The following is a 19,134-nucleotide window of genomic DNA, read 5'->3' on the forward strand; positions in this document are numbered from 1 at the left end:
AAGTATGACCCAGAGACAGGAAGTGAGCAAATGCTGTTGGAAAAATCCATCAGTAGAGTTTGCTTGATGCAGGGTTACCACCAACCTTCAGTGTGTAAAAAACAAAGTTATCTGTGAAGCACCATAAAGCAAAGTGCAGCAAAGGAAGGAAGCCCATATTTGGTTTCAGGCATTTAGAGTCAGAAGGGAGGTTTTTTGTGTTTGGCTGTTTTTGCTGGTCTGTTTCTCTTACAGACATTCTCTCCCTGGGGAGAAGGAGAGAAAGCCAACAGGATGACATTCCTAAGACTCAGCTCTCCGCCTGCCTTGTCCACGAGCAGCAGAGGAGACCACTCTGCCTGTCCCCTTCCTCTGTCCCTGGGGATCTCTGGGAATCAGGCTAAATGACAGTGCCAGCTGAGATGTCCTGGGGGGTTTGGGGGGGCAGTTGCTTCCTGCCCAGTGGGAGCCCAGAATGCAGAGGAATGTTGAAAGGAAGCCTTCCGGGCGGATGGGCGGCCCCTCAAGGAGCCAGGGAGGGCTGAGAAGGGCAGCTACAAGAGTGTCTTTCCTCCTCCACCCTCTGCAAGAATATAAGCATTCCTGACCTCGGAAATCTCAGCCACTCATCTCTGCCCGGGATCTTTGACTTGGTCTCCTTTCCTTGACCAGCTGGGCTGCACAGTGAGGATGCATAACAGAGGGGGTTGGGGGGTCAAGGGAATCCAAAGGTTCTCATCAGAAGGCATCTGGCCTCAGGTGGCACATGGGCCGAGCAGGGCATCAAAAGGTTTGTTTGCTTGTCTACCTATTTAGGCCATGCCCCCTAGATCAGGGAGGCCAGTCCGATACAGAAGTGACCAAAGAGTGAGCAAGAGGTAGAGATGGACCCTGATCTTCCCCAGGCCTGCCAGGCAGCATGGAGGGAAGGAAGCAGGGATGCAAGATCTCGGGGCTGATTGTCACCTGCTCCATTGCCACAGAGGTGGGTCCTTGCCACCTCCCATTGTACAAAAACAAACGGAGGCTGGGAGAAGTTCAAGCGCCTGACTGAGGTCACATCAGGATTAAGAAACAGAGTTGGGTTCCCATTTGGTCTAGTGAGGACTGGACAAATTGCTGAATGAACAAGTAGATGGATGGACGCATGCATGCATGACTTCAGACCTAGAAACCACACATGGCTAACTCTCAAAACTGCATGATGAATGCACGCAGGTTCACAGCAGCATTATTCACAATAGCTAAAACATGGAAGAAACTGAATGGATAAGCCAACTGTGGTCTACTCATAGAATGGAATGTGTGTGTGTGTGTGTGTGTGTGTGTTAGTTGCGCAGACGTGTCCTATTCATTGTGACTCTATGGACTGTAGCCTGCCAGGCTCCTCTGTCCATGGGATTCTCCAGGCAAGAATACTGGAGTGGGTTGTCATTCCCTTTTCCAGGGGATCTTCCCCTGGAAAAAAAAGGGTCTGCATTGCCTCGCTGACTCATTGCTCCCTCTCTCCCCTGCGCCTGGCAACCACCATTCCACTTTGTCTCTGTAAATCTGACTCTTCTGGGCACTCATTATAAGTGGAATCATGCAGAATTTATCATCTTGTGACTGGATTACTTCATGGAGCATATTGTCCTCAAGGGTCATCCACACTGTAGCGTGTGTCAGAACTCCCTTCCTTTTAAGGCTGAATACTATTCCAGTATCAATGGACCATATTTTGTTTGTCTGTTCATCTGTCAATCGATTCTGAGGTTGTTTCCACCTTTTGGCTATTGTAAATAATGCTGCTATGGACAGGGGTGTGCAAATGTCAGCCCGACACTCTGCTTTCCATTCTTTGGAGTAGATACCTAAAACCCGAATTGCTATATCATATAGTTATTCTTGGACTGCAAGGAGATCAAACCAGTCAATCCTAAAGGAAATCAACCCTGGATATTCATTGGAAGGACTGATGCTGAAGCTCCAATTCTTTGGCCACCTGATGCAAAGAACTGACTCATTGGAAAAGACCCTGATGCTAGAAAATATTGAAGGCAGGAGGAGAAGGGGGCAGTAGAGGATGAGATGGTTGGATGGCATAACTGGCTCAATGGACATGGGTTTGAGCGGACTACGGGAGATAGTAAAGGACAAGGAAGCCTGGTGTGCTGCAGTCCATGGGTTCACAAAGAGTTGGACATGACTGAACAACTGAACAACATATAGTTATTCTGCTTTTAATTTGCTGAGGCACTCGCCAGATCTGTGTTATTGCAAAGGACACCCTGGCTGCTCCATGTAGAATGGACAGACAGAAGGCAAGAATGAGTGCTGAGAGACTCATCAATAAGCCACTATGGTTGTCCATTAAGGGCAAAAAAACATGGGGACTCAGTCTTGATGGGGGCTACTGACAGAGAAGGTGAATGTATATGAAATGCAAATCGTGGCTTTCCTAGGAGGTGTTGGGCTTCTGCTTAGAGAAAAGCTATTGAGAGAAGGGCAAGGAGATTGCTGAGATGAACTGGAAGCTTCCTACCTTCAGAAGTGGACTTTCATACCATGTATAAAATAAATAGCTGGTGGGAACCTGCTGTAAAGCATCGGGAGCTCAGCTCAGTGCTCTGCAAAGACCTAGAGGGGTGGGATGGGGAGGGGTGGGAAGGAGGCTCACAAGGGAAGGGATATATGTATACGTACAGTTGACTCACATTGTTGTACAACAGAAACTAACACAACATTGTAAAGAACTATCCTCCAATTTTAAGAAATAAAAAAAGAATGTGAACTTTCAGAGTGGTGAGTCACACAGGCTTTGAGGTCAAACAACCCAGGTTCAAATCCTAGCTCTTGCGTCTTATCGCTGAGCCTGTTTCCTCATCTGTAAAAAGGAAATAATAATATCCACTTCTTGGAGATTGTGGAGATGAAATGTGATCACTCGAAGGGACAGTGCCTGATTCAACTAAATACTCAATAAAATCTAGGTGAATAGGAAACCCCTTCCCTGTTGTCTCAGATGGTAAAGAATCTGCCTGCAGTACAGGAAACCTGGGTTCGATCCCTGGGTTGGGAAAATCCCCTGGAGAAGGGAATGGCAACACACTTAAGTATTCTCTCCTGGAAAATCCCATGGACAGAGGAGCCTGGTGGGCTACAGTTCATGGGGTCACAAAGAGTCGGACACGACTGAGCAACTAAATAACAATGACAACTAAATCTAGAATGATGCTGGACACCTAGCCTCTCTTCGCGCAGCCCTCAGCCAGGAAGGTTTGAGGTGGCAATGCCACATGTCCCCAGTTCCCTGTGACATCAGCACTGTCACCCGGGGGGTGGTCCAGGGAGTCAGGACTACAGAGCTCCCTTCTGTGTGTTCTCAGACACCTTCTGCATCACCCCACATCCATCATCAGGCCTCTTGGCTTGGTCTCTCCAGTGACTGACAGGCTCCTGAATTATGGAAAAGAGTGAGAGATATTTATATCTCCGCTTGGGCATCACCTCCACCCTTTGGAGGCGTGGGAAGGTCTTGCCATGCAGGGGAAATCTCTAAAGTCCTCGAAAGAACCGTTTTTCTGCCCTTCTCAGCATCCTCTTTCAGCCCCTTTCCCCCTCAAAGGACAGCTGGCTCCTGCTGACTCTCTAGGTGGAGGGGGCGGGAAGGGAAGGGGGAGAAGGAGATGGAGTGGGGGAGGGGAAGCGCCACCTCCAATCTCCATCAACTCTGCACCTTCCTCTTGCTGTCTTCTCAGAGGACGTACTTTCTCCTTTCATTTGTGTGTTAAGGAAGAGCCAGCCCTTCAGATGTTCATCACCTGCCTCTAATCTCTTCTTTCAATATTCTTAACCATCCTCTCCTTCTAGGCCAACTTGAAATCAAGCACACAGCACTGGGACCCAGTTCTGAGTGCCCAAGTCCACTGCTGCCGTCAGTGTCATGGTTGTGGTTATGAGCTATGGAATCTGACTGTCCAGGGCTCAAATCCTGCCCCTACCACTTACTAGCTGTGTTCAGGTTGGACAAAACACCTTATGACAAGGTGCCTCTCACTATGGGTGGAATAATGACCCCTACCCCAAATTTCATAGCTTGAAGTCCTAAGCCCCCAAACCTCAGACTGTGAACCTATTTGGAAATAGGGGTGCTGTTGATATCGTAAGTTAAGATGAAATCATGCTGCAGTAGCTGGGCCTCTAATCCATTATGACTGGTGTACTTATCAAAAGGGGAAATTTGGACAACAGGGGCATGCACACAGTGACAGTAAGACATGAAGATGGGAGTTGTGCTGCCACAAGCTGAGAAACTACTAAATGCTAAGAGAGAGGCCTGAAACATGCCCTTCTTTGGTGCTTTCAGAGGGAGCAAAGCCCTGCAGATACCCTAATCTTTAGTCCCCAGAACTAGGAGAGAATACATTTCTGCTGTTCAAGCCAACCAGTAGGTAACATCACTGTACCCATTTTACAGATGGGGAAACTGAGGCAAGGAGGAAGCCGAGCAGATGTTATCAGTCCCAAATCATACAGCTAGAAAGTGGCAGAGCTGGGATTTTGTGAACCCACTCAGTAAGGCTCCCACCCACCACAACAGGCGGTCTGGCTCACTGGGATATTCACAAGGTCCAGAAGAAATTTTTTTTCAACTCAACCACGCAAAGACACTCTCTGAATCCGGTCCCTCCTACGCTTTTCTAGTGGTTTCCACTGACACACATTTCCCCAAGGCCTTCAGAACAGCTCCTCGGCGCTCCGAAAGTCCCCAGCTGGGGCCTTCCTTCCTGTTTCAAGAAGTGAAAGCACAGAGACACCAGGCTGGGCCCAATATAGTTCCAGATCTAAATTTAACAACAATAACAGGGCTCCAGACTGACCCTGCAGAGAAAAAAGGGGAGAAGGGAAAGAGAAAAAAAAAAAAAAGCAACAACTAATTCTTCACAAATTAGGACAATAATAAAAGTTCCTTTCAAGTGTCAGGGCATATTCTTAGCCATAAGGGTAACACCTAAATCAAGTCCAGGCTGTAAAAATGGCATAATAGCAGGAAGCCGGGCTACAGGCCTAACTTCCTCCGGGGAGACAGGGGACCTAGGGGGTGTCGTAGGCTGGGTGGGCAGGGAAGGAGCCAGGCGGGGCCTGACTCACCGGGAGGCACACACCTCTGTCTGGCCTCCCATCAAATTCCATCTGGGTCGCCCACTCAGCCCCTCCTGCCTGGGCCTTCAGGGCCAGAGTTTTCAGATGTCATCAGCATGCCTCTCGCCCCCCTTCCCATCTGGGCTCCTTAGCATAGGCTCTGTGCAAGTCTAAAATGCAAGTTGACAACTTCCCTGGTGGTCGAGTGGTTAAAACTTCACGTTCCAATGCAGGGGGTACAGGTTCGATCCCGGGTTGGGGAACTAAGATCCCACAGGTCTCATGGTCAAAAAGTCAAAACGTAAAACAGAAGCAATATTGTAACAAATTCAGAAAAGACTTTTAAACAATAAAATGTAAGTTGGAAAGGTAAGGTGAAGATACATCTCTAGACCAACAACTGCAGGGAGCACAGTGAATCGGGGGCCCCAGCTGCTGGACTCTGAAGCTGCCCTGTATTTCCTTGGCGACATCTCCCATGGGCTGTGGTTCCTCAGGACCACATTTCAGACAGTGTCTGAAACTGACAAGGACACTGAGGCAGGTCTGTTCCAAGGAGACACAGAGTTCCTCTGTCAGCTCCAGGCCTCCCCACGGCTTTCCTGGGTCTTCCTTAGTCTGCATGGCACCCAGGGATCCTGCCATCTGGCCTTCTCTCCCTGTCTCCTCCCTCATTCAGGATCAGACCTGCACTGAAGTTCAACAGCTCTCCCCACCTGTTCTGGCTCTCTGTCTCTCTACTTGCTCTCAAACAGGCACTTCCCCTAATTAAATTCCTGCACATTTAATCCCATCTTGGTATTTGGTTCTTGAAAAGGCCCAGATGAATACATAGAATCGCATCCCTTCTTCGCATAACATGCTTCCAGGAGCTTCTGGTGTCATTGGAAGAAAATCCAAATTCCTTACTCTGGCCTCCACGGTCCCTGACACCTCTCTAACCTTGACCTCCAGTCTTACCACCTGGCTCAACCGTCTTCTTGGTGTTCCTTGAACTTCCCAAGTTGGTTTTGCCTTAGGGTCTTTGCACCTGCTATCCTTGCTGCCTGGGCCCCTCTTCTTCAGGCCTGGAGGCTTCTCACTCCTCCTCTGGGTCTCAGCTCAAATGTCACCTCCTCAGAGAGGCCTTCCTTGACCCACTTGATTGAAACAGGCTTCCTGTCCCTGCTCCCCAATCAATACCTACTTCTTAGACTGAGAAGACTCATCACTCTGCTCTTCGCTGATTTGTTTGACAGCTCTTCTTGAAAGTGAGCATCTGGAAATATCACAGGAGCCAGCATTTACTGAGGACTGACCAAGGGCCAGACATTCTTCCAAGAGCTTCCCACTTTAACTCATTCAATGCTTCTCATGTCCCAGTGAGATGTAGGTACTAGTCTATAACTGGAGAGTTAAGATCCCATATGCATTAAATTATAGATCGTATTATAGATGAGAAAACTTGAGTGTAAGGCGTTTAAATGAATTCCCTGGGGTCATACAACCAGTAGGTGGGAAAGTGGGATTTGAATCAAAGATGTCTGGCTCCAGAATCGACACCCTTTTCCAGGGTGCAATTGTGCTTCCTGTGAACAGAGGACATTTTTGAGTACCAACAAGGATCCCCGTGTCTTATCCTGTCATAAAACCAGATGGATTCACTTCATGCCTCCTACAGAACAGCTGTTTACCTGAGTCACCTTATTCCCTCTTCACAAGGACCGAGGGAGGTGGGACTTGGTTATTCTCCATTCGCCCTCTCCCCACACTCTGCCTTTCTCTGTCCTCCTCTGTTTCCCAGAAACTGATCCTAGCCTTACGGACTACAGTTCCCAGAATCCCTTGTGCTCTCCTGTTGGAATCATCCAATGGGAGGCAGTGGCCAGAGGTCAAGGGGTAAAAGGAAAGAGGCTGTGTTATCTCTTCCATGCTTTCTCCCTAACTCAGGATCCCATCACCGGCAAGGGTTCTGTGCCTCCCCACTGCAGCTCCTGCCAGATGGCTCCTCCATCACCACTTCAGCCTGCCGTGGGCTCCTGAAATCTCATTTCTTTATGTCTTGCTCCTTCAACCTACAGAGGGTGACAGCTCCCCACTGCTGCCAGACTCTGGGGGCTTTAGCATCCCTCATGTGTTCAATGAGCCCTGCCCACTCTTGGATAAGTTGCCCCTTGATGACACTCTCACAGTTTGCACCATCCAGGGTAGATTCTATTTCCTATGAGACTCTGGTATGCAAACATTAGGACTCCCCATCTTACAGATGAGGAAAGAGGCGTAGGCACTGGAGACCACCAGCCCAAGGTTGCATGAGTGGCTGAAAGCAGAACCCAAGTATGCTTGCTCCCAATGTCCCTGGCTCCATTCGTTCTTACCAAGGCCCACTTGAACCTAGTGGTTAAGAGCACGGGCTCTGGAGTCACTTTGACTTGGGTTCAAGGCCCAGCTCGGTGACCTTGGGCAAGTTTTTTACACCTTCCCCCCACCCACCCCAGGAGCCTCCTTTTTCCTCATCTAAAAATACATGAAATAATAATTGTTTTACCTTCTAGAGTTGTTGTTAGAATTAACTGCTACTGTATATGCAATACTTAAGAGCGTCCGGAACACAGTAAGTGAATGATAAATATAGCCAGCATCATCACCATCGTCATCATCACTGTTACTATTGTTGTTGAAATTCCCTGTTCACCAATATCATTTCCAGACTCACTACTCCCCAGAAGATAACAAGAGAACAATTCACACAAGATTTAATGAGCTAATAACCCCAAAGCTATTCATGGAGTTTATTCTCACCAACACAGGACTACGGCAGACCCCAGAGTGACTTAACTGGGTCAAAGTTACACCTGACCCCTCCTTTCCTGCCCCCTCTTCCCAGCTCTGGCACAAGGATTATCACAGCGTCCATCGCCTCTGAAGGCCATCCCTGCTGCGGGGCTTTGATAGGGAAAGTGTGAAGAACAAAGGCCATTGTTCACAGAGGCGGCTGGTGCCTCTCAGGCCCCAGGCCAGCTTCCCAGGGGTGAGGTCTGGCTCCGAAGACACAAAGACCAAAGCCATTAGGACCAGGGACAAACAATGACGGAATCACTTCTATTTACCTGAACCAGAGGGGGCTGCCAAGTGGGGAACAATGAAGTTGAGACATTCTCCCTCTGTTATTCCCTTAGTGCATTTCTTTCAAAATAATGGGAGAGTGTGTGGTCCATGCAGCTCAGACCTGCTTCAGATTCTATTTCTGGAAAGCTGGCACTGGACAATGCTTAAAAGACAAGTGCTGTAACATCCAACTGTCTGGATGCAAGCCTCAGCTGCATCATAACTGGCTCTGCAACTTGGGTCAAGTGACTTCATCCTGAAAGCCTCAGTTTCTTCATCTGTAAAATGCAGGCAAGAATCGCTCCACCTGCTTCTACAATGTATATAATTGTGACCCAATGAAGGGTTCCCTACAGAGTATCAGTTAACATTACCATTCTCCTCCAACTTCTCTCTGTTGTCTTGGTCAAGTTCCCTGCCCTTTGAAGAACCTTAGTTTCCATATCTGTCCAACAAGAATGAACAACTAGTTCAAAAAAATCAGGCGAGGACCAAATGAGAAGAAGAAGAAAGTCATTTGGAAACTGTGACGCTGTGCCCATTTGGAAGCAAGATCTCATTAAGACTCTAGTCCTGGCTCACCTCTGCAGAGGATCCCACGTGACCTTGGCCATGCCCTTCCTTCCCAGGTTAGTTCACCCATATATAAAATGAGGTGAGCCATCCCATCTTCTTCCGAGAGTGCCCGGAGAATTCAGGGAAGTAATGACACGGGCAACATGTTTAGCACAATGCATAATATATATCAAGTGCCTAATACCTTAGCTGTTTTCTTACTATTAGGAGACTGAAGGTCAGGAACAGATACAGACAAGTAACTAGTGGAAATGAACATGCTGTTCTACTGGATGGCTGCACTGCACAGGCATACCCGTTTTGTGGAAGGAAAAACTGAGATCTGGGGAACAACATGAGGGTGGGGAGGGGAGATACACCTTCTAATGTTCAGTGGTATCTGGTGAGTTCAGGTCATTTTTCACCAGTGTCCTGACCGGGCAATGTCATAAAACCGAAAACGAACCTTTGTCACTCGTTTTCCAGCATCCTTGTTCCCTGCTCTCACCCAGAGAGGTGTTGATGGGGGTGTGGGAGCAGACAGATACCGCCTAGTCCAGACACGGAAACCAATTCAGATTAGCTTAAACCAGTCCCTATTCTCCTCGTTGTTCTGCTTGTATTGGCTTCATTTGCAGGCAGATCCATCTCTCAGGGTGGCAAGATGCCCACCACCAGCTCCCAACAGATGTCTTACCAGTTCAGCAACTCCAATGAAAAAGAGCTCCGTTCTAGCCAGAGTCCAAGGAGTGTTTGCTCCCATTGGACTGTCTTGAGTCACATGACCATCCCTGAGCCTATCACTGGGGTCCAGGGAATGGAATGTGCTGATTGGCCAGGTCTGGAACAGGAAGTAGGTCCGTTCTCCTTGGATGATTGGTGCGGGGGCCGGGGAGGGAAAATTGGGATATTACCAGAAGAAGGCAGGGTGGGTGCTGAGTGCGCCTGAGAAAAACAGATATCAGTCCACCCCTACACTCCGATTCCCCAGCTGCCACTCAGAACAGGCTCCTCCTTCCCTGCCACTGTCCAGGGTCCACCTCCAATGTCTCCCTGTGCCTGTTCAGTAAGGTTCAGAAGAAGCAGGCAGATGCCCACGCTGGCTGAGTTAAGTGACCTGGCTGACTCCCTGAAATTCCTGGACCTCCATTCCTTCCTCTGACACGTGGGGCAAAAATGTCTCACCTCAGGGCATCAATGAGCAAAATGATACAAAAGCCCTTTGCAAAGCATAAAGACTCTTTAAGTGTAAAGTCCCACTCAGCATTGGACTGGTACCTTTTTCTTCCAAGCCAAGAATCGCAACTTGAGTTTTATTTGCAACTCACCTGATCACTCAGTTCTCACTTACCTGGTTCCCAATAAAAACAGCTTTCTCTGATTAATTCACACACAGTGATGCATGGGCTTAGTTATTTCCTCAACCCACACACTAAAACCACAAGGACAGACACTGTTCTCATGCCAGCTTTACAAAGGAGGAACCTATGTAAGGAGATGTTTAATCACTTACCCAAGACTACAAAGGTGTGAAATAACAGAGCTGAGACACAAGAGCTGGTCTGTGAGGTGACTGCACCCAGCTTTCTGGGCATGGTGACCACACCATACACCATGCATAGACATGCTTTTTTGGTTTGTATTCAGCTGACAAATATTAAGCGGACTTCCCAGGTGGCTCAGTGGTAAAGAATCTGCCTGCCAATGCAGGTTCGATCCCTGGGTTAGGAAGATCCCCTAGAGAAGGGAACAGCAACCCACTCCAATATTCTTGCTTGGGAGATCCCATGGACAGTGGAGCCTGGTGGGCTACCGCTCATGGGGTTGCAAAAGAGTCAGACAAGACTTAGCTACTAAACAGCAACAATTGCCTGCCAGATACAGAGATGAATCAAACCTTGTTCAGATCCTCCAAGAGCTCTCACCATCTCAGTCAACAGCTCCTATCTGGGGGCGATTTTACCCTATACCCCCACCTCATTCAGGGACATTTGGCAATATCTGGAGACATTTTTGTCACCACTGGGGGTGGGGGTATGACAAGCATCTAGTGATAAGAGGCCAGGAATGCTACTAAACACCTCCAGTCCCCACCACAAAGAATTACTGAGCCCCAAATGTGGAATGCAATGAGGCTGATAAACCCTGATTCAGGTGAAGGAAAAATACAAAATCCATTTGGTGATCAAACGTCAAGTTCATTCCGTATTTCTAAATAATATCTAGATTGTAATGGACAAAATATTCAAATGGGAATTGAAACAAACTCCAGGTAAAGAGACATCGAAACTGTCAGAACAGCACACCCAGCATTCCTAGCCTCTTATCACTAGATGCCTCTCACACCCCCACCCCCACTGGTGACAAAAATGTCTCCAGGTATTGCCAAATGCCCCTGAATGGGGTAGGGGTATAGGGTAAAATCACCCCCAGATAGGAGCTGCTGACTGAGATGGTGGGAGCTCTTTGAGGGTCTGAACTAGGTTTGATTCATCTCTGTATCTGGCATACAGTTCAACAGCTTTTGGAGTGACCTCTAGGAAAGTCAACCACAAACCCAAAGCCTCAGTTTCCCCATCTGTTAAGTGAATGTGCCTGTCCCTGTACCAGTTGAGGAGGAAGCAGAAGCCACATAGACAGCAGTGAGGCAAGATGACAAACCAGAATTTCCTCCTAGCACCCTGGGGGCCAGATCTGTTCCCCAGACATGTTTTGCTCACCAACATAACACTATTCTTCATACAAGCTCTTAATTAAAATAAGTCATACAAACAGTAAAGTGAATACATTTTAACATTGAAACCTTTCAGTTTTGACAAAGTGGACATCCCCCTGTCACCACCATTAAGATGGAAGCATAGTCTATGGTGACCTAGAGGGGTGGGATGGAGAGGTTGGGGAAGAGGTCCAAGAGGGAGGGGATATATGTATACATATAGCTGTTTTGCTTCGTTGTACAGCAGAAACTCACACAGCATTGCAAAACAATTACACCCCATTTTTTTTTTAAAAAGGGCAAAAGTTAAAAGATGGAAGCATAGGACATTGCAAGCGTCCCCACCGCTTCGCTCAGTCCCGCCCCCCGGGTCTTTATCCCTTCCCAAAGGCAGCCCCTACTCTGACTACCTTCCTGTAGTTTTAACTTGTACCTTTGAACTTTCAATAAATGAAATCACGTAGCTTTATTCTTTTGTGTCCAGATACTTTTTCTCTATATGATGTGTGTGTGTCATCCAAGTTGATGTAGCTGCATTTCTTTTGCACTGCTATCCACTACTCCACTAGATAGACATGATACCACTATTAATCTATCCATCATCATGCTGTTGGTGGGTATTTAAGTTGTTTCAAGTCATTTGCTGCTAAGAGCATCCTAGCGTGCATCCTTTGGTGCATATATGACCCCATTTCTGTTGAGCAGAGTTGTGAGCTGATCATGGACTCACAGTTCCTTTTTAAAATTCCACACACTTTCTACTACATTGTGCTAAATTCTGAATCAAAACTGTAGTGTTAAGTCCTGCCTAAGAGTTTCCAGCCTGTGGGCCTGCCCTACAGATTATAGACTTGCTAGCACCCATGACTGTATGAGCCAACGGCTTAACATAAATATTTTAAAATATACACATACATATACTCTATTGGTTTATTTCACTAGAGAAATTTGGCTGAGACAGACTGAAAAGGTTCCCACTGAACCAACAGAAGAACACTAACAGAAGAACGTACATTGGCCTCATTTACAACTTGCTTGAGAGTGAGATTTGACAAGGAATTAAAAAAAAAAAAGATGATGGTGACATTAGAAAACTAAGGAGTGCAATGAAGAGAAACTGAAAGAAAAACCAAAAGGACACCTTGTTTCCCAAGACTGCACATATCTAATCCCTGCAGGAAATATTAGATGAGCCCTTACTCTGTGCCACATTTATACCCATTACACAGATGAAGAAAACTGAGGCTCAGAAAGAGGAAGAGGACTCGCTCAAAGTTGTACAACTATTAAAAGACAAGGGTTGGGTCTATTTGTCATCAAGACTTATGCTTGTAACCAATCAGCTATGCTTCCACCTCCTTTGGATGTTTCAATTTGTAAGACCCCTCCTCACCCCCAGCTTACTGCCCCAAAGTTACTTTCACCTTTGAAGTCAGTCTTTCCTCCATGTGCCTCTAGGCAGAAATGTCCAGGCTTACACCCCCATATGCACGCAAATCATATCACTCACTGGAGGAATTGAATAATATATTTTTTCTTGAACCCAGTCTAATCCCAGACCACCGGTAAACCATCCAGCAACCACCTGACTCATGGTTACCTATTTTTATGTGCAATAGCGAGAATAGAAACTCAGTTACCCCAAGCCTCAGCCACACACCTGTTCCCTGGAGTTGTCTGGGATGCCATCTCCAGACTCATCTCTCTAGTCCAAGCTGTCCTTTATTCAGGGTCCGGAGTGTGTTTGCCAAAACTCAAATCTGATCACATCACTTCCTTGCTCACAATTCTTCATTGGCTCCTTTTTGCCTTCAGAACAAATTTGTTCTTCACCATTTTGTCTAAAAGACCCTTCTTTATCTGACCCTGCTTATTGTGCGGGACACCTCTCCTGTTGTTTCCTGAACTTCCTTCCCCAGCAGTCCTGAGTTACCGGCAGTCGCCACCAGCTGCACTCTTTCAAGCCTCCATGGCTTTGCATCACTGTTCCCTCTGCCTGGAAAGCCCTTCCCTCCTCCCATTCTACTGGCAGCTCCTCTTCATCATTCAAAATCAAGCTTAAGCACCATTCCCTCCTCTGTCTTTGGAATCTGCTTTTCTCTCTAGGGTCAATCCTAACTTCTTCTGCCTGTCTTTTTAAAATTTCATTGTATTTTTTTTTTTTTAAGTTTTGGCTGCTCTCAGTCTTCATTGCCCTGTGCGGACTTCTCTAGTTGTGGCTTGTGGGCTTAGTTGCTCTGCAGCAGGTGGGATCTCAGTTCCCCAGCCGGGGATTGGACCCATGTCTCCTGCATTGGAAGGCGGATTCTTAACCACTGGACCACCATGGAAGTCCTCTCTGCCTACTTTATTATTACCCAACTTTCACTGTCTCCACCTCCCACCCCGTGCTTCGACTGTGAGCACCACACCCTCTGTGCTTTCCCCATCATAGTCCTTAACACACTTCATCGTGTGGCTCATTAAATGCTCTGCCTTCCCAGCTAAGTATCAGCCTCCTTGAAAACAGACCCATGCTGCCATGTTCACCATCATATGCCACTGCCCAGCCCTGAGCCTGGAACATCAATAAACATTGTTGGGAAAAAAGGAAGAAAGGATAAGGCAATTAAGTGTCCTACTATTTCATGTGATTGCGAACTTTCTTATTGACCTCCATATTTTTTTTCAGCGCCACAAACATTTATTGCACATTTCCTATGTCCAAGGAGCTCTAATTCCCACGGTCCCTCATAGTCTCATCTGTATTGAGCTGCCAGACGTTCTAGTATTGACCTCCATATTGACATACTCAGATCTAGGTCCAGAAACACAGTAGGCCATTCATCAAGCCTAAACTAAACAGCAGCTATGGAGACATCACTACAAAACCTAGCACGAACCCCCTACTTTGGCCCAGTAGTCCAGTATCTTCATGCCCCATTAGTCACAGCTCAAGAACACCCCTAAGTCTTCCTCCTCAAGGCCTCTCAACTCAAAGAGCCTTTGTTTTCCCACTCAAGGCCCCTTCAGTGGTTTTGTTTTTCATGGAAAAGCAGGGTGAGTTCATTACATTGTGTTCCTGCCTTGGAGATCATTGTCATTCATCCGACATCAAAGTCAGACACCATGATCAGCTCACTTAAGGCTCGCCCCACCCACATTTGCTTACAACCAGGAAATGGGGAATTTCCTTCATTTTGTTCAACCATCCCAGCGAGCCTCTGCCACAGGGCTTCCTTTTACAAACTTTTTTTGAAATGCATGATGGAATTAGGCCTCCCCCTCTGACTGCAGGGGCTATTAGGGGTCCCGGGCCTTCCTCTGATCTTTATCAAACACTTACCCAGCATCTTGGAAAGACAATATTTTTTGTTTATGCAACACCTTTCTGTGGGGGCCAGGGTTGGGCTGAACCTGCGTGGGAGGCAGATTAAAGCCTTATGATGGTGCTCCATGTATCCTGCAGATCTGGAAAAAAGAGTCTTCAATGGGGGAATCTCCAAAGCTTAGAGAGGGAGGTGGTTTACCTCCAGAATGAAGGAGGGTGTCAAGCCTGGGACCAGATACCTGACTTTTTGGCAGCTTTGTTCCACATTGATTGTTCCTTATTTTCCCTGATTCTTAAGTCTCTAGATTCAATATTCACTGAATAGCCAGCAACCCCAGCCAACTTTTGTTATCTGCCTTCCCTGCTGAGCTCCCAGTCTTCCCTCCATCAGGATCCATGGAACCACCCTCTCCTGGATGTCCTCCAACCTCTTGCCATCAGCCTCTTTGGGGGAATCTCTTCTCCTCCTTTGGCCATATCCTCAAATTTCCTAATCCTCAGCACTCAGGCCCTTTCTCAGCTCACTATCCTGGTGACCTCAGGCTCTCTCACAACTTTGGTTGATGATACATTCTCCTAAGAATGTAACTCTAGCCCAGACCTATTTGAACTCCAGGTGTGAGTGGTGTAAGAGATCAGTCCTGGGTGTTCATTGGAAGGACTGATGTTGAAGCTGAACCTCCAATACTTTGGCCACCTGATGTGAAGAGCTGACTCATTGGAAAAGACCCTGATGCTGGGAAAGATTGAGGGCAGGAGGAGAAGGGGACGACAGAGGATGAGATGGCTGGATGGCATCACCAACTCGAGGGACATGGGTTTGGGTGGACTCGGGGAGTTGGTGATGGACAGGGAGGCCTGGTGTGCTGCAGTTCATGGGGTTGCAAAGAGTCTGACACGACTGAGCAACTGAACTGAACTGAAGCTGTTATAACAAACAACCCCCAAATCTCTGTGGCTTAACACAGTAAAGGTTTATTTTGCATCCACACCCCAGTCCAGTGAGAATCAGCAGGGTGAGCTCTGCTCCACACAGTTATTCAGGGACCCAGGGAGCTTCTGTCTTCTCTTCTAGGACAGTGGTTCTCAAATGGGGACATTGGGTAACATACAGATGTGGTTGTGGTTGTTGAAATCGGAGGCGGGGAAATCTGACATCTCATTGGTAGAGGCCAGGGATGCTAGTCAATACCCTACAGTATATAGGGCAGTCCTCCACATCAAAGAATTGTCTGGTTCACAAATCAATGGTTCAGAAAACCTGTTCCAGGGCATCCGACCCTCTACTGGGTCTTAAGCATCTGGCTCTCAGGTGAGTGAAAGAAATGTGTGGAAGATTATGTGGGAGGGTTTAGGGCTTCCCTGGTGGCTCAGTGGTAAAGAATCTGCCTGCCAATGCAAGAAACACAGTTTCGATCCTTGGTCAGGGAAGATTCCACATGCTATAGAGCAACTGAGCCCACGTGCCACAACTACTGAGCCTGTGCTCTAGAGACTGGGAGCCGCAACTACTGAGCCCACATGCTGCAAATACTGAAGCCTGAGCGCCCTAGAGCCTGTGCTCCACCACAAAAGAAGCCACCACAATGAGTAGCCCGTGCACTGCAACAAAGAGTAGCCCCTGCTCCCTGCAACTAGAGAAAAGCCCATGCAGTAGTGAAGACCCATCACTGACAAAAATAAATACATAATTATTTTTAAAAAATGCATATTTTCTGTTTGAGGTTTTAGATACCAGGCCTGGAAGGGACCCATGTCACTCTTGCCCAATTCGTACTCGCGCTTAACTACAAAGGGAGGTCGGGGAATGTAGTCTAGCTATATGTCCAGGAGAAAAACAAATCAGGGCTAGGTGAACACACTGTGTGTCCCTGTGACAGGTGGCATCAACTAGCTGTGTCCAACCCTGAGTCCATCACCTTCTGTCTCCTAAACCTGCCATCCCTCACATAACTCACCTCAGTTCCCATTAATTCCAACCTGTCCCCCGTTCAATCCCATCTCCTGCCACAGAGAGTAACTTAATCTCAAAGGAACTTGTTCCTGGAATACCGATCCTGTCCCCAGATCACCCTGAACCCGCTATTGACTCTCTAAATAGCCATCAGCAGTCACTACCATGTTGCTTTTTATATTCCTTCATAGCACTGAGCACTATATATATGTGTGTATATATACACACACACATACACTTTCGAATATACTTTCAAATTATCTGTCTCCTACACTAGATTGAGGGGCTTCCACTACTGCCTCAGTGGTAAAGAATTCACCTGCCAATGCAGGAGATGCAGGAGAAGCAGGTTCGATTCCTGGGTCAGGAAGATCCCCTGGATAAGGAAATGGAATCCAGTATTCTTGCCTAGGAAATCCCATAGATAGAGGAGCCTGGTGGGCTATAGTCCATGGAGTTGCAAAAGAGTCAGACACGACTGAGCACACACACACATACTAGATTGAACTCAAGAAGGATAGGGTGTTTTTCTTGTTCACTGCTATTCCTAATACCTAACAAGAACTACTGACATGTGGTAGCACTCAACATATACTGGTTGAATAAATAAGTGAATCTTATCCATCCTAAACAGCCATATTAGTCTTTGTAAAATGCAGATCTGGATATAGCCCCTCCCAATTCTAATCTCCTAATATAATTCGATCCAAACTGTTTAGCTTGCTATTCAAGGTCATTCGTGATCTGACCTATCTTACCTTCTCACTCTCTTCTCATACACTCCCAACCATGAACCCTATACTTTGAGCACCCAACACTTTAGATCACAAATCACTGAATGCAATATGTTTAACATTTTTTTATTCTCAGCTTTATACTTTTGTATGTACCATTTGCATCACTTAGAATATCCTTATTGCTTATCTTCCTCCACCTAGCAAACTCCTACTCATCCCTCAATACCCAGTTCCATGTTACTTCCTCTGAGAAAGCTTTTCTGATAACTTAGGCTGTCACTTGCTCCCTCCTTTTCATTCCTTATGTGCTTTTGAAAAATATATTGTAATAAGTTTCTCTGTTGTTGCTTCCTCCCCCATCAGACCATGGGTTCCTCACAAAAAAAAAAGGAAGAGTGTTTTACTTGATGGTGTGGCTGCCTTCCACCCCAGTGCCAAGTAGAGGGCCAGGCCCTGAGCAGGTGCTCAGAACACATATGAAGAAATAGAAGATGGATAGATGGAGGCGCTCCGGCCAATCTCCCCAGATTCTCCAGGCGTTTTCTTAAATGAGCCAAACAATCAACGTGATGATGACATCCCTCTCAGAGTCACAGCCACTTTATCTGCAGAGCCAATGGGTGCTCAGAAATGCTTGTGGCTGGATCCAGATCACCCAAGATTGTTGTAACTGGTGATCAATCGCTGGAAGCAAAATGAGCACCAGTGCCAGGAAACAGAGAAGGCAGGGGGCAGCCCAACCCCACCCTGTCAACTGATGCTACTAATGGTAATGAGCAAAGGGGCTGGCCCCTGCCTTGCAGCTTGGGAATACTGGAAACTTCCCTGATGTCTAATTCCTGTTTATCCTTCAAACGTCAGTCTTTCCAGATCTCCAAGACTGTATTAGAGCTCCCAGGGCTCTGTACTGCCCATGCTTGGCGTAATCGCCTTATGAGTCTGCCTTCCCCATCAGAGTCTGTATCCTCATGGGGCAGAGCCATCATATCTGGATCCCTCTTCACTGCATTTCCTGTCTTTCTATAGGTCCCGGCACAGAGTCCAGGTATCAGTCAGGGAGCAATTGTGGGAACAGAAGCCACTCTGTGTATTTGAAACCAAGAGATTTTAATGCAGGGAATCAGTTACCCAAAAGATGGAAAATCTGAGAAACCAAAGGATACAGTGAAGAAAGCAGAGGTTACCAACAGCATGGGGTTACTAATATCCCTTGGCTGGAGGACAGAAAGAAGAGGTGATATTACTGCAGCCCAGGCTTGGGGTCGCCTCCTGATGGAAGCTGGAACCATGGCCAGGCTTGTGGAAGGAACTAAAGAAAAGAGAAGATGCAGCTTCTACTGGAGCTGTTGCCTGAGTGAAGAACGGAGGGAAAGAAACACCTTGACCTCTCCCTTCATCCCACCCTCCAATAGGTCATAATTTCCACCAGTGGAATAGGAGAGCTGTGAACTACAGCTTGCAGAGCCCAGCCCCTGAGACACAGAGCAGAGCAAGGAAAGAGGAAGGAAGGGATCTGACAGCAGATGGTCCTGGTCCAACCTTGAAGGAGACCCGAATCACCTTCTGTCTTAGACTCTGTATTAATCAGGGTGAGCCAAGTTGTGCCGCAACAACAAAAATGTCCCTCATGTCAGTGGCCTAAAAGAACAACAGTTGAGCACAGATAATTAAA

General features: G+C 47.1%; 1 long non-coding RNA gene across 1 annotated transcript in view; it reads right to left on the bottom strand.

Moving 5' to 3' along the window:
• Positions 1-9,473, bottom strand: part of LOC145525159 (uncharacterized) — a 480,549-nt gene extending 471,076 nt beyond the window's left edge. The window contains exon 1 of the long non-coding RNA XR_014068063.1: positions 9,212-9,473. This is a non-coding gene — a long non-coding RNA (uncharacterized LOC145525159). The remainder of the gene's footprint in view (positions 1-9,211) is intronic.
• Between the last annotated feature and the right edge of the window lie 9,661 nt (positions 9,474-19,134).

Source organism: Giraffa tippelskirchi, chromosome 11, assembly GCF_054371585.1.
Source record: "Giraffa tippelskirchi isolate mGirTip1 chromosome 11, T2T-mGirTip1v1.2.pri, whole genome shotgun sequence".
Taxonomy (NCBI): Eukaryota; Metazoa; Chordata; class Mammalia; order Artiodactyla; family Giraffidae; genus Giraffa; species Giraffa tippelskirchi.